At 34.9% G+C, this 12,685-nt stretch overlaps 1 protein-coding gene across 1 annotated transcript in view; it reads left to right on the plus strand.

Annotated features, from left to right (window-relative positions):
• LOC128983695 (beclin 1-associated autophagy-related key regulator) overlaps positions 1–7,922 on the plus strand; it is a 114,253-nt gene extending 106,331 nt beyond the window's left edge. The window contains exon 11 of the mRNA XM_054403096.1: positions 7,760–7,922. The gene's annotated coding sequence lies outside the window, so the exon portion shown is untranslated. The remainder of the gene's footprint in view (positions 1–7,759) is intronic.
• Positions 7,923–12,685: the final 4,763 nt, after the last annotated feature.

A 12,685-nucleotide genomic window follows, 5' to 3' on the forward strand; every position in this document is an offset into this window, starting at 1 on the left:
CAGAGCCAGCTATTGTTCACAAGGGTAGAGGCTGTCCCAAATTACCACCGCTCGACTGAACTCGTATGAATGGGAAGGATTTTGTATTATTACGCAAATTTTGTCAATATTAAGATAAATACAAATTAACACTTCGATATCGTACCTTCTCTAGACATTTCCCATTAATTTTATACATCAAATGATGTTGTATAAATTGCATATAGTTTTTTCCGTCATAAAATGTATTTGAAACACGTGGAAATGAAATGAAATGTTTATAGTGATAGTACTAATGAAGTAAGGAATCAACTCGTAATACTATGAGCATGCTTAAACCACGCAGCATCTTAATACAGTATACACTTGACAAACATATTTTCACATTTCCTAATTCTTAAATTGTAAACATTGAGCAATAAATGCTGTATATAATATACATTAAAAAAATTATCTGAGTTTTATGGTAAAATAAATGCATTGAGAATATTCCTGATTTGATATTGGTGAAGAACTCTTTCCCGTAAAAAGAGTTTAGAAAGTAAATATTGGTTAGTTTCTTCGGCAATAAAGGGAAAAAGCTCACACTGTTTACGTTTGCGTTGACAGGGAAAAAGCAACAATGTCACATTCACTTTATTTCATGATTTCACACTTAACTGCTGATTTTAAATAACTAAATTGACATGGAAGTAGTACAGTTATTCAATGAACGGTCACCCATTGTTTTGAAAAGTTACACATTTAAATTTACCTATCGTTCACAGAATATTATTACGTAGAACAAAGGTTTACGTAGAACTTAACAGTTTGCAAGAGAACATAATCCTAAGTATAGTAGTGTGTAATTTGCGTTAATTCGTAGAGTACAACTGTATTTATAGCGGAAAGTTTTTTTTGTAAAAAAAGTTTAGACTTCCCCACCTCAGGTATCCCTCCCAAGAATACCTGAACCAAACAAGTTTGTTTAACATAGTTAAAGAAAAGTTTGGTTAGTTATTTACTAAATAAAAAATAATGAAACTTGCCAATACGTTTTAGTTAAGAGTTTTAACCAAGCAGAAAAGAATTATTAGAATATTGGCAAATGAATCAAAGTCAGAACACTGCAGACCTTTGTTTTTACAAACTGGTATTTTAACTGTGATAAATCTGTATATTTTTGAAGTCATTAGAAATTTAAGAAAAGATATTGATAATTTTAGATTTAGATGTGATGTTCATGATTACAATACTATATTTAGGTACAAAATATATATTACTAGATGTAGGTTAGCTAAGGCACAAAAATATCATGATTATTTTGCTGTGATATTATACAATAAATTACCATCTTGCCTAGTCAATTTAAAGTCTGATAAAATGTTTCTATCTAAACTTTATAAATGGCTACTGGAAAATCCCATGTACTTGGTGGAAGAATACTTTGAGCGAGAAATTGTGATAGTTTAGGCTTGTTTTGTTATTTTGTTCTGAAATGTTTATTAATTGTTTTGTCCTTAAATTATTTATGATTTATGTTTAATAGTCCGTAAGCCAATACCACATCCTACCTGACTCCGTACCTGACTCGCCATATAATTTCTTATTTTATGTAGCTATGTATTTTAAAATTGACAAGACCTATTGTATTTTGTAATTACTTAACGGTCAATAAAATATCTTATTGTCTTATAAGATATGACAATTAATTAATTGCACACTCTAGTGGAAATCGATGAAACCCACCCATATTAATTCTTGCTTACCCGTTTACTCTTCCACTCTTTGCGTTTTTGTACATGCCAAGTCAAGTGTTAAAACATTAAATTTAAAACAATTGTATTAAAACTTCCATACATTTCAAGAAACAGTGACTCTTCCATTTTCTCCGATTCTAAATATTTGTGCGCAATCTTGACGACTTATGTTCAGTCTCCAGCATTTTGGACGTGTTCGCAATTCAGACGCACCAGGCCGATTATGCTGGTTCACGAACTCGTTCTAATAAACTTAGGCTTACACGTTTGTACCGAATCTCATCAAAATCACAGCGTTGTTGCCCGAGTTACCGCGCTCACGGTCACATAGACAGTGTGTTTTTATAAAGTCCCGCATGGGCTTAATATTTTCTAAACGGCAATAGATAAATCAATAAGATTTGGTACATAAACAGCACACCTAAAACAACGTTTTGAAGACTGTCAGTTTTCTGTCACATCATGGGGACATCCCGCAAGGAGTCAGAAGGAAATCTTAAATAAGAGCATAGGTTGATATGTACAGATAACCTTAGGCCTAATCTACAACTTAGTAAAACGTTATTTTTTTACAGTATTAAAGTTTTTTCGGATAGGCCTACTAATGATTTTTTATTTTTTGTGCACTTGATTTTTCTTTTTCATTATTTTAATGTTTTAAATTATATTTTAAATTCTTAATTAAAATGTATAGGCCTAATAGACGATTTAGTACTCATTGTATGTATTTATTTCTCAATTTAAGTACCTGTCTTCCAAACTTTGTTACAAAATCCTATATTTGTTTTATTTTATTTTAATTGGCAGTACGTTGTGATACATTAATTGAAGTATATACGAATGTTACTATCGTTTAAGCGATGTAATGCACGTTTACAGCTCAATATTTTTATATTTTGATTGCATACTAAAATTTGAACTCACGTATATATTCCCCTTAGTAATTATGAAACATAATTTAGCAAACTTCAGTAGCAAAAAGGTTTTCTAAACATATACATCTTATAACAAAACTAATTTATTGGTATATCAACACTGATTGCAAGTCATCTTCTCGATTTAAAGTGATTCTGATATTTTGATTATACTTTCATTATACACCGTGTCCCAAAAAAGACTGAACAATTTTATTTACGTATAAAAAGTTTATTCAATCACACAATAAACTAATTACATTTTAACTTATACAAATATTCCTAAGTTTTGATTGATATCATATGTGTTAATGAATTTTAATATGCTTGCCATTTTTGGCAAAAAGATAGTCAATACGGCTGTCCAATTCAGCCCACACTCTATGGCGCATTTCTTCAGTAATGTTAGTAAAGGCTGCATTTATCCTTTGTCTCAATTCTCCGACATCGGAGACTTCTGTACTATAAACTTGGTCCATGATGAAACTCCAGATAAAAAAATCACAGGGTGTTAGGTCTTGGGACCGTGGGGGCCAGCGTATTGGACCGTCACATCCAATCCATCGAAAGGGGAAGGTTTGGTAGAGTGATTCTCTTACAAATAATTTCCAGTGCGGTGGGGCACCGTCTTGTTGGAAAATCACGTTGGGCTGAAGGTCTTCCAACTGCGGATATGCAAAGTTTTCTAACATATCTAGATAAATGTTTCCATTTATTAATTTTTTTCTGGAAGAAAAACAGACCAATAAGTCTGTCATAAGATATAGCGCACCAGACATTCAACTTGGGGCTATCTCGAATATGCTCTCAAATTTCATATGGATTTTCAGTGTCCCATATTTGTACGTTATGTTTATTCACTTTTCCACAAACGTGGAACGTTGCTTCATCAGAAAACACTATCTTTTTTACAAAGTTTTTATCAGTAAACAAACAATCAAGTACAGTAATTGCAAAGTACATCGTTTGTGTTTAAGTTTGTCATCTGGGGTTATTTGTTGTAGAATTTGCAATTTATAAGCTTTCATATTTAAATTTTTCTTTAATATTCTATGAATGCTAGATTTTGACGAATTTAACAATTGACTATAGTGTTATATAGTCAATGATTTAACTCACGTGCCTCACAGCGAACAGACTTTCGAGGGTCGTGAAGAAAAAAATGTTACACGTTTTCAATCAATTCATTTTGGATTTTAGGCCTACCATTACCTTTTAAATGTTGTAAGCTTCAAGTTAACATAAATTTGTCATACCAGGCTCGAATGCTGTTCCGTGATGGAGGACGTTGACCATAGCGTCTTCTAAATTGTCTTTACACTGCAATTGACTTACTTTGAATGTACCACTCAACACATTGCGCTTTCTCTTGTGCGTTCATGGTGCCTGCTTAATGACAGGGCAATATTTTGAAATTTCAAGTTTCAAGCGACAACAATGAATCAGCTGATAGTTAAAATTGATATTGAACAAAACTTTATGAGCTCAGTTATCATATGATCACCTTCAAAATAGACTAGGTATGCCTGGACGTATTATATAACAATTTAAAATTGTTCAGTGTTTTTGGGATACGGTGTATTTTGACTCTATTTCAGTGATATTAATCTACTTACTTCTTACTTCTTGGTGCGTGCTTCCAGCTTCAAGTGATGCCGACCACACGGTGTCTCTCGTATACATAGCTTGCTAATCTCCAACAGTTAGGCTCAGTTAGGATTCTTTTGAGGGAACAGTCAGGTTGGAGTTTTCTCTTTAGCTCATCTCTCCCGTCTGACTTGCTGGGACAATGCAGGAGGATGTGTTCTAGAGTCTCTTCTTCCAATTGACAAACAAGACACAGGGGTGACTCTGCCAGGTTAAATCGGAAGAGATTGGACTGTGTAATTATATGTCCTATTCTTGCTCTTGAGGCAAACGATGCTACTGATCTGGGAAGGTGTTTGAAGACTTCGATGTTGTTGGGTTCTTTGAGGAGGCTATAAAGATGGCGGCCAGTAGGTTCATTGTTCCATCTCTCTACCCACCTGTGTCTCAGAGTTCTGTGAGCTGTGGCTATGCAACTGGAGAGAGTTGGTTGCTTCGGTGGTATTGGATGCATGTTGGAGGCTGCTTTTGCTATTTTATCAGCTTCTTCATTTCCATGCAGTCCGCAGTGACCCGGTATCCATTGTAAACAAATATTTTTGCCTGAAGCTAGATCCAGGAGATGAAATATTTCTTCTGTTATATGATAATAGTTTGAAGGCTTATATTGTTTTAGAAGCTGTAGTGCGCTTTTTGAATCGCTGAGGATGCATATGTTCTCACTCTCCAAACTTATGCAGTGGGCAGCTGCTGCGTTGATGGCAAGAAGCTCGGTTTCGGTGCTTGAGCACGAATTTGTTGGAACAAAAAAGGAGGTATTGGAGTGTTCTGTGAAATAGCCGGCTCCAGATTTTGGTTTGGTGGGGTCCAACGACCCATCAGTGTAGATCTTGTAATAGTTGTTGTACCTTGTGTTTATCATTTCTATGGCCACGGCTCTTTGTATTTCTATATGATCTTTTTTTGAGGTGAATCCTGGAAGTTCTAGCTCAGTTTTCGGGGGTCGAAAACACCAAGGTGGGATTTTGTTGATTGTTGGGTATGGTATTGGATGGATATTTTGTGTATTTTCTGCTATTGATGATGTTTGGAAGGCAAAAGAGGACTTGTGATAAGTTTCTTGTGGGTTTAGTCTTAGAGCTGGATTTGATGAGGGGTCTGCAGAAATACTGAGATATAGATACTGTGATATTAATCTAGCCTAGGCTGTTTCTGAATTAAGGTACTTCTTGGCATAACCTTTAGAATAGTATCATTAACGTATTTGTAATCAATTGTTAATTAGTAACAATTAAATATTTCGTTAAATTTAAGGGATTAGTCACCCTAAAAGAGATTAATATGTTTACTCTTATTTAATAATCTGTTTTATTTCTAATTTTCCAATTATTAATTAAATCGGGGCCAAACCTAAAACAATGCTATTATTTTTTATACATTTAGAAATCATTCTATTTTTAACAAATGTGTTGCTAAACAATTACCATTGGGTGTAAGGCAAGTTTACTGATGTTGATAAGTATAGCTACTATTTAATGCAACAGAAAAATGTATACTTTACCCATTATCGTTGGTAGTTTTTTTTATGAAATAATCATTTTTTAAAGTCAAACTATGGCTCGTATTATTTAGTCGTCTTAGACGTTCATACACTTCTAAATCTACTGATTGATATTCCACCACAACGTCTGCTATTTTTTCTGTGGCAAAACGGTTGTCCAAGCGAATGAACTAGCAGCCGACCCTCAGAACAATCGGCTGGGGAGGACGGGTAGCAGGTAGGCTGCCAAAGCAGCCCAGCCCTACTAGGGGTAGCGTTTCAGGGGGAGACGATTCGGGGGTGTACATAGGGGAGACCTTTCCGTTTCTACTTGTTTGAATTAAAATTAATAACATAATTAGTTCGTATAAACTAGACTTTGATCAATTACATGTCAAACCCTTGGGGGGGGGTACGATTCCGGTCGTGGACATAGATTTTATACCAGCTGGTTGTCTGGTGACGTTTCCGGGGGAGACCATTCCGGCGACCCATCTGGCCTCTGTGATGCTGTATGGTCATGGTGGGGTGATGGACCTGGAGTCGCCACATCTTCAGACATAGCAGCATCCTGCTCAGTAGCTGACAACTTTGTATGCCTCTGTATTTCTTTGCGAAGTCTTGACCAGTGCCGGATTTACCACTAGGCCGATTAGGCCGCCGCCTAGGGCCGCAAGCAAAAGGGGGCCGCAGAGGATTGAAAAATATTTGTTTAGATAAAAAATAATTATTTTAAACCACCAGTTTGCCGCGATCACAGGTGACGATAATGATTCACTTCGCACTTCATTCGGCAGATGTTTATGATTTCACCACGGCCGCGAGTGTTGATGATGGTGTCCCCGTGATTGCGACTCATGGGAGATGTTAACGATTTTGCCGGGGCTGGGGTGTCAATGAGGATGTCCCCGTATGGCTTCCCTAGGAGGATGTTTACAATTTCGGTACGGCCGCAGGTGACGATGATGATGTCCTCATGATCGCAGTCCACGGGAGATGTTTTTAACATGAATTAGCCGCGATCGCAAGTGTAGATAATGATGTCCCTGTAATTGCTGCTTCGTGGGAGATGTTAAGGATTTTGCCACAGTCGCGAGTGTCAATGATGATGTCCCCGTGATTGCGGGCTGCGGGAGATGTTCACGATTTTACTGCAGTCGCGGGTGATGGTGATGATGTCCTCAAAGTCACAGCTCACGGGATATGATCACAATTTCGCCGTGGTCACGAGTGTCGAGGATTATGTCCCTTTGTTGCAGCCCGCGGGGGATGTTTACGATTTTGCCACGGTCACGGATACCTATGATGGGCTTTGACTTGGTATAGGAGAGATATCCATGAATTCATCCAAGATCACGGTTGTTGATGATGATGTCCCCTTGATGCATAGGAGATATTCACGATTACTTCCACGATCGCAAGGAATTTCCACCAAAGGGGGAGGGCCGCTCAAGTAATTTGGCCTAGGGCCGCAAGTACCCTAAATCCGGCACTGGTCTTGACAGAAAAGCTGAGTGAGACAGTCCATTTCTCAATACTCAATCAGTCCTGGTCATGGGAGATTATGATGATTCTAGCTCCTGTCTGATTATGAAAATGTAGGACATTTGAGACGAACTGGTGAAGCTTAATGTGATCTCGCACGCAGCTCATCGGCGAACAAATCAAGGTTTTTAGTTTTCGGGTTTTAAAGTGTTTTGTGAGCTGTGAAAAATGAAATCTGCTTTTTTTGGCCTTCCGAATGTTTGTCTAAATATAACTGCCACTCCAGCGCTAACACCATAATTTTGATTCAGCTTGCTGATATTAATATTTTGCTTAATAGTTTGTTCATTGCATAACTATGTTTATAAAGTAGTATTGGTTGAAATCTAGGATATAGAAAATTGTGAACCCTAAAAGAATAATACAATGATTGAACTCCAAGGAAAATATGTCACATTATAATAAATTCATAACTAAGCAATAATCAGCCTAGCTTGTGCCATTGTCTGTTGTAGGTGCTGTGTGCTGGTTCCAACACAGACCAGCTTTGTCAACCGATAGTGAGATTCACAGCTAATGGCGGATCAATATTTAATAGTTTGTGCTCTTAAAAACTGATTTGCTAATTGTTTACCGATTTGTAATTTATTGTTTTTTTAAATATATTTTCAAATTGAATCATGTGTTTCTAGTTATTTTCTTCAATTAATAACTATAAGAAAATTTGCAAACAAGTCTAAAATATACAGGGTGTCCCGGAACTCTCTACAGTAAAGTCCCGCAAACTCGGCACTCGAGATTGTTTGGACGATCTACTGTTTTGGGGAATGCCTCGTTGAATGAATTTAGAAAGTGTGTAAGAAATTTATTGTAATTTGTATCTACATTAAAGGTTTCAAAAGGGTTCCAATTAACATTGTGTAATGTGTTTTCAAAAGTTTGAAAATTTGTTTCTGTAAACTTCCGAGTAAGTTTTTTGTTTACACCCTTAAGGCTTGGAGAGGACATTTTCTCAAATGACAAAAGTAAAACTTTGTGGTCTGATGCACCTATGTCTAAAACTAAACTGATAGTATTTTTTTGTCTGCAAGTTAGAAATAATATTGTCAATACAAGTACAGTAAAGTCCCGCAAACTCGGCACTCGATAACCCGGCAGTCTGGATAACTCGGCCATCACCTGGCTCAGAAAATTAGTGATTTTTTTTGTCCGAGTTAAACATGGACTCAAGCCAGCTCAAGTCAAATCATTCACAACTCGTACCAAGGATTTGTTGTGCTATATCTGATGACCTAATACTGACTTGTAATATAAATATTAATAAAAAATGTGGTTAAAAAGCTTAAAAATTGTATTGTTGTTATTTTAACACTAGTTCCCATTAACCCAGCATTTCACAAACTCAACACCCTTCCAGTCCACATTACGCCGAGTTTGCGGGACTCTACTGTACCAAAATTTTAGAGCATTGTTCCTGAGTTAGAAACGTATGTAAAAACCATTTTTAAGTTGACCGGAAGTCCTTATTTACTTACACAGCCGCCATTTTGTTTTTTTCACTTATTAATTTGCTTCTAAAAAATGGTTTAACATACGAAATTGAAACTTTGCACAAACGTTTATGACAACTAAGCAACTTTTACAAATTCATCAAACAAAATGGCGGCCATTTAAAATGTTTATAAAATCAACTGTTTTTGAGTCATTTGAGAAAAAAAATTTTAAATGGCCGCCATTTTGTTTGATGAATTTGGAAAATTTTCACAATTTTTTCTAGCATTGCTTAGTTTTTATAAATTTTTGTGCGAAGTTTCAATTTTGTATGTTTAACCGTTTTTTAGAAAAAAATAATAAGTGAAAAAACAAAATGGCAACTGTGTAAGTAAATAAAGACTTCTTCTGGACAATTTAAATATGGTATTTACATATGTTTTTAACTCAGGAACAATGCTCTAAAATTTTGGTAGAGAGTTCCGGGACACCCTGTATATACAGTTGAACAACTTTGCCACCATTGGTATCTCAGAAACTATTAGATTTAAAGAGAACATTAAATGGGGAACTTCAACTAGTTTTTCATGAGATTAAAAATATGAATTCCAATGTTTAAAAAATGGCCACCATTTTCCAATATGGCGGCTAACTTTAAAATGTCTTATGGAACACTCTGTATTTTACTACTGTATTAGATTCTAGATGCAATTTTAGGACTTTTTATTCTTGGCATTTTCTCTCTAAACCTACTCGTTTAGGAGCTACAGCGTGCTAAACTTAGAAAAATTAGCTTGCCGTGTGGTTATAGTCATTATGGCATTAGCTTTTTTCAAAGTTTAACACGCTGTAGCTCCTAAACGAGTAGGTTTAGAGAGAAAATGCCAAGAAAAAAAGTCCTAAAATTGCATCTAGAATCTAATACAGTAATAAAATACAGAGTGTCCCATAAGACATTTTAAAGTTAGCCGCCATATTGGAAAATTACGGCTATTTTGGAAACATTGGAATTCATATTTTTAAATTTCATCAAAACTAGTTGAAGTACCCCATTTAATGTTCTCTCTAAATCTAATAGTTTCTGAGACAAACACAGGGTTTCTGAGGGTTTTCCTCATTACATGAATCATCAATGTAAAAAAAAATCACCTTTCAGATGCCAGTATTACTATTTACAGTTCTTATTTACTTTGTTTTGCAAAATTTCAATCACATCACTATCAAATTCTGAAAGAAAATAACTTACATGTATTAGTTTATTTTAGGAATGAAAATAAAAAAGTTTGATAATAAATAAGAGACAATTAACTTCAATTTCATACATCAAAGGCAGCTATGTAAAACTTTAAAAAGTGCTACAAGGTGAAAATGGTAATCCTATTTTGAAATATCAAACTGTCAAGGTCCGTGGTTTTATAACCAAGAATTACAAATCTGAATGACATAAAATAAAGATTGAAACCAATCTCTTATACTGTCAGGGTTTCTACAATATGTAATGCAAATTATTAAATGCCTGTATTAAATTCAAACAATGTCACACAATGTAATAACTATACTGATTGAAAAATGTAGCCATGTCAAAGTGGAGAAGGAAAAACTCCTCTTTTTCACCTGGCCAAGATGTTAACACATATTGTAATATTATAAAAACAATATTACCAATAACAAATTATTTGAACACACAAACCAAAAGGACCAGTCTGTGAGTTTATTTCCTAATTGGGTCGTAGGATTGCAGCCGATTCCCTTTGTTGTCAGACAGGGAATCTTACAGATTTTCAACCGTCTAATACAAGCACTGTTTGACATATTTCCCAGCGGCAAGAACTAGAATATTTAATTATTGAACTGTTGTTACCTTAGCCTTTGTTCTTGCAGTTAATATCCTCTAATATATTTCGCCACAGTGTGTGGCATCATCAGGGAGACGAGAAGAACTATTTACACATTTTATATACAGTTTATACACACATCACAAGACCGTACGTTTACTAAACGCAGCGACTTCCGGCGCGGACACACGACGGACACCTGTAGGGGATCACACTAGCACTGTGTTCTATTTTATGAATCTATTCCTATTTAGGAATTTTAAATGGTAAGTTTTGTATGTATTTTAGCAAGTTATTTTTTTAATTTCATAGATTTTTTTTAGTTTAAGCAATGTTGCTGAGTATGCGGCCACAACTTTATTTAAGGGTCTTCAGTAGTGCCGCGATATATAGTACAGTGCAATTAGCTTAAAAAAAGGTCAAACCGGGACATAAAAAAAAAGTTTCAAACCAGTGCCAAATTGTTTAATACACTTCCCTCAATATGTAAAAAAAAGTTACACTGATTTGAGTGTCGGGTTTGGGGGGGAGGGGGTGAAAATAGGACTTTTTTTACTTTTTTGCAAATACCTCAAAAAATGGTGCGTTTTTCTTAAAACATAATCAATTACAAAAATAATCTGCATTAAATTTCGAACAAAATGATACCATACAACACCTATCTACTCTGAACGGTTCAGGTAATATTGAGGGGTAAATGTGATTTTTTTCTTAAAATTCTAAAAAAGTTGTTTTTTAAATGGAGGAAACCCATGGACACCCATAAAAAAAGTTTCTAATGAGTGCCAAATTGTTCAATAAACCTCCCTTAATATGTATGGATTTGGGAACAAGGGTTAAAATAAAAAGGGGGGGAATGGGACTTTTTTTTGCTATTTTACAAATATCTCAAAAACGGTGCGTTTTCTTAAAATATAATGAATTACAAAAATAATCTACATTAAATTTCGAACAAAATGATACCATACAATACCTATCTACTATGAACCGTTCAGGTAATATTGAGGGGTAAATGTGATTTTTTTTCTTAAAATTCTAAAAAAGTTGTTTTTAAATGGAGGAAACCCATGGACACCCATAAAAAAAGTTTCTAATGAGTGCCAAATTGTTCAATAAACCTCCCTTAATATGTATAAAAAAGTTACACGGATTTGAGTGTCGGATTTTTGGAAGGAGGGTTAAAAGAAAAGGGGGGGGGTGGATGGGACTTTTTTTACTTTTTTTGCAAATACTTCAAAAACGGTGCGTTTTTCTCTAAATATAACAAATCACAAATATAATCCACATTAAATTTCGAACAAAATGATACCATACAAAACCTATCTACTATGAACGGTTCAGGTAATATTGAGGGGTAAATGTGATTTTTTTTCTTAAAATTCTAAAAAAGTTGTTTTTTAAATGGAGGAAACCCATGGACACCCATAAAAAAAGTTTCTAATGAGTGCCAAATTGTTCAATAAACCTCCCTTAATATGGATAAAAAAGTTACGCGGATTTGAGTGTCGGATTTGGGAAGGAGGGTTAAAAGAAAAAGGGGGGGGGGAATGGGGCTTTTTTTGCTATTTTACAAATATCTCGAAAACGGTGCGTTTTTCTTAAAAATAATGGATTACAAAAATAATCGATATTGAATTTTAAACAAGATGATGCCATACAATACCTATCTACCAGGAACGTGTTAGGAGATATTGAGGGGTAAATGTGATTTTTCTTTTTAATTCTAAAAAGTTGTTTTTTAAATGCAGGAAAACCGTGGATACCCATAAAAAAGTTTTTGTTCTTTGCATTTTTTTTATTAAATTACTCGTTTATGAGCTACAGGATGCGGAATGTACACAACAAGCCTTTTTTTCCATAAGTGTAACATGCTGTAACTCCTAAACGAGTAGCTTTTAAGAGAAAATGTCAAAATTAAAAATGTTTTAAAATTGGATTTGTATTCTAAAACAATCATAAACTACAGGATGTTCCATAAGAAACAACAAAGTTGTCGGCCATATTGGAAAATGGCGAACATATTTTTAAAATTGGGAACCATTCCAAATCATCTAAAAAAATAAAGGAGTGTCCCATAAGAAGTCAACTGTATAACTCATGATAAAAAAGTTAGCT

The sequence above is a fragment of the Macrosteles quadrilineatus genome, unplaced genomic scaffold (assembly GCF_028750875.1).
Source record: "Macrosteles quadrilineatus isolate MER2022 unplaced genomic scaffold, UCM_ALF_1.0 Scaffold_1__1_contigs__length_201487025, whole genome shotgun sequence".
NCBI lineage: Eukaryota > Metazoa > Arthropoda > Insecta > Hemiptera > Cicadellidae > Macrosteles > Macrosteles quadrilineatus.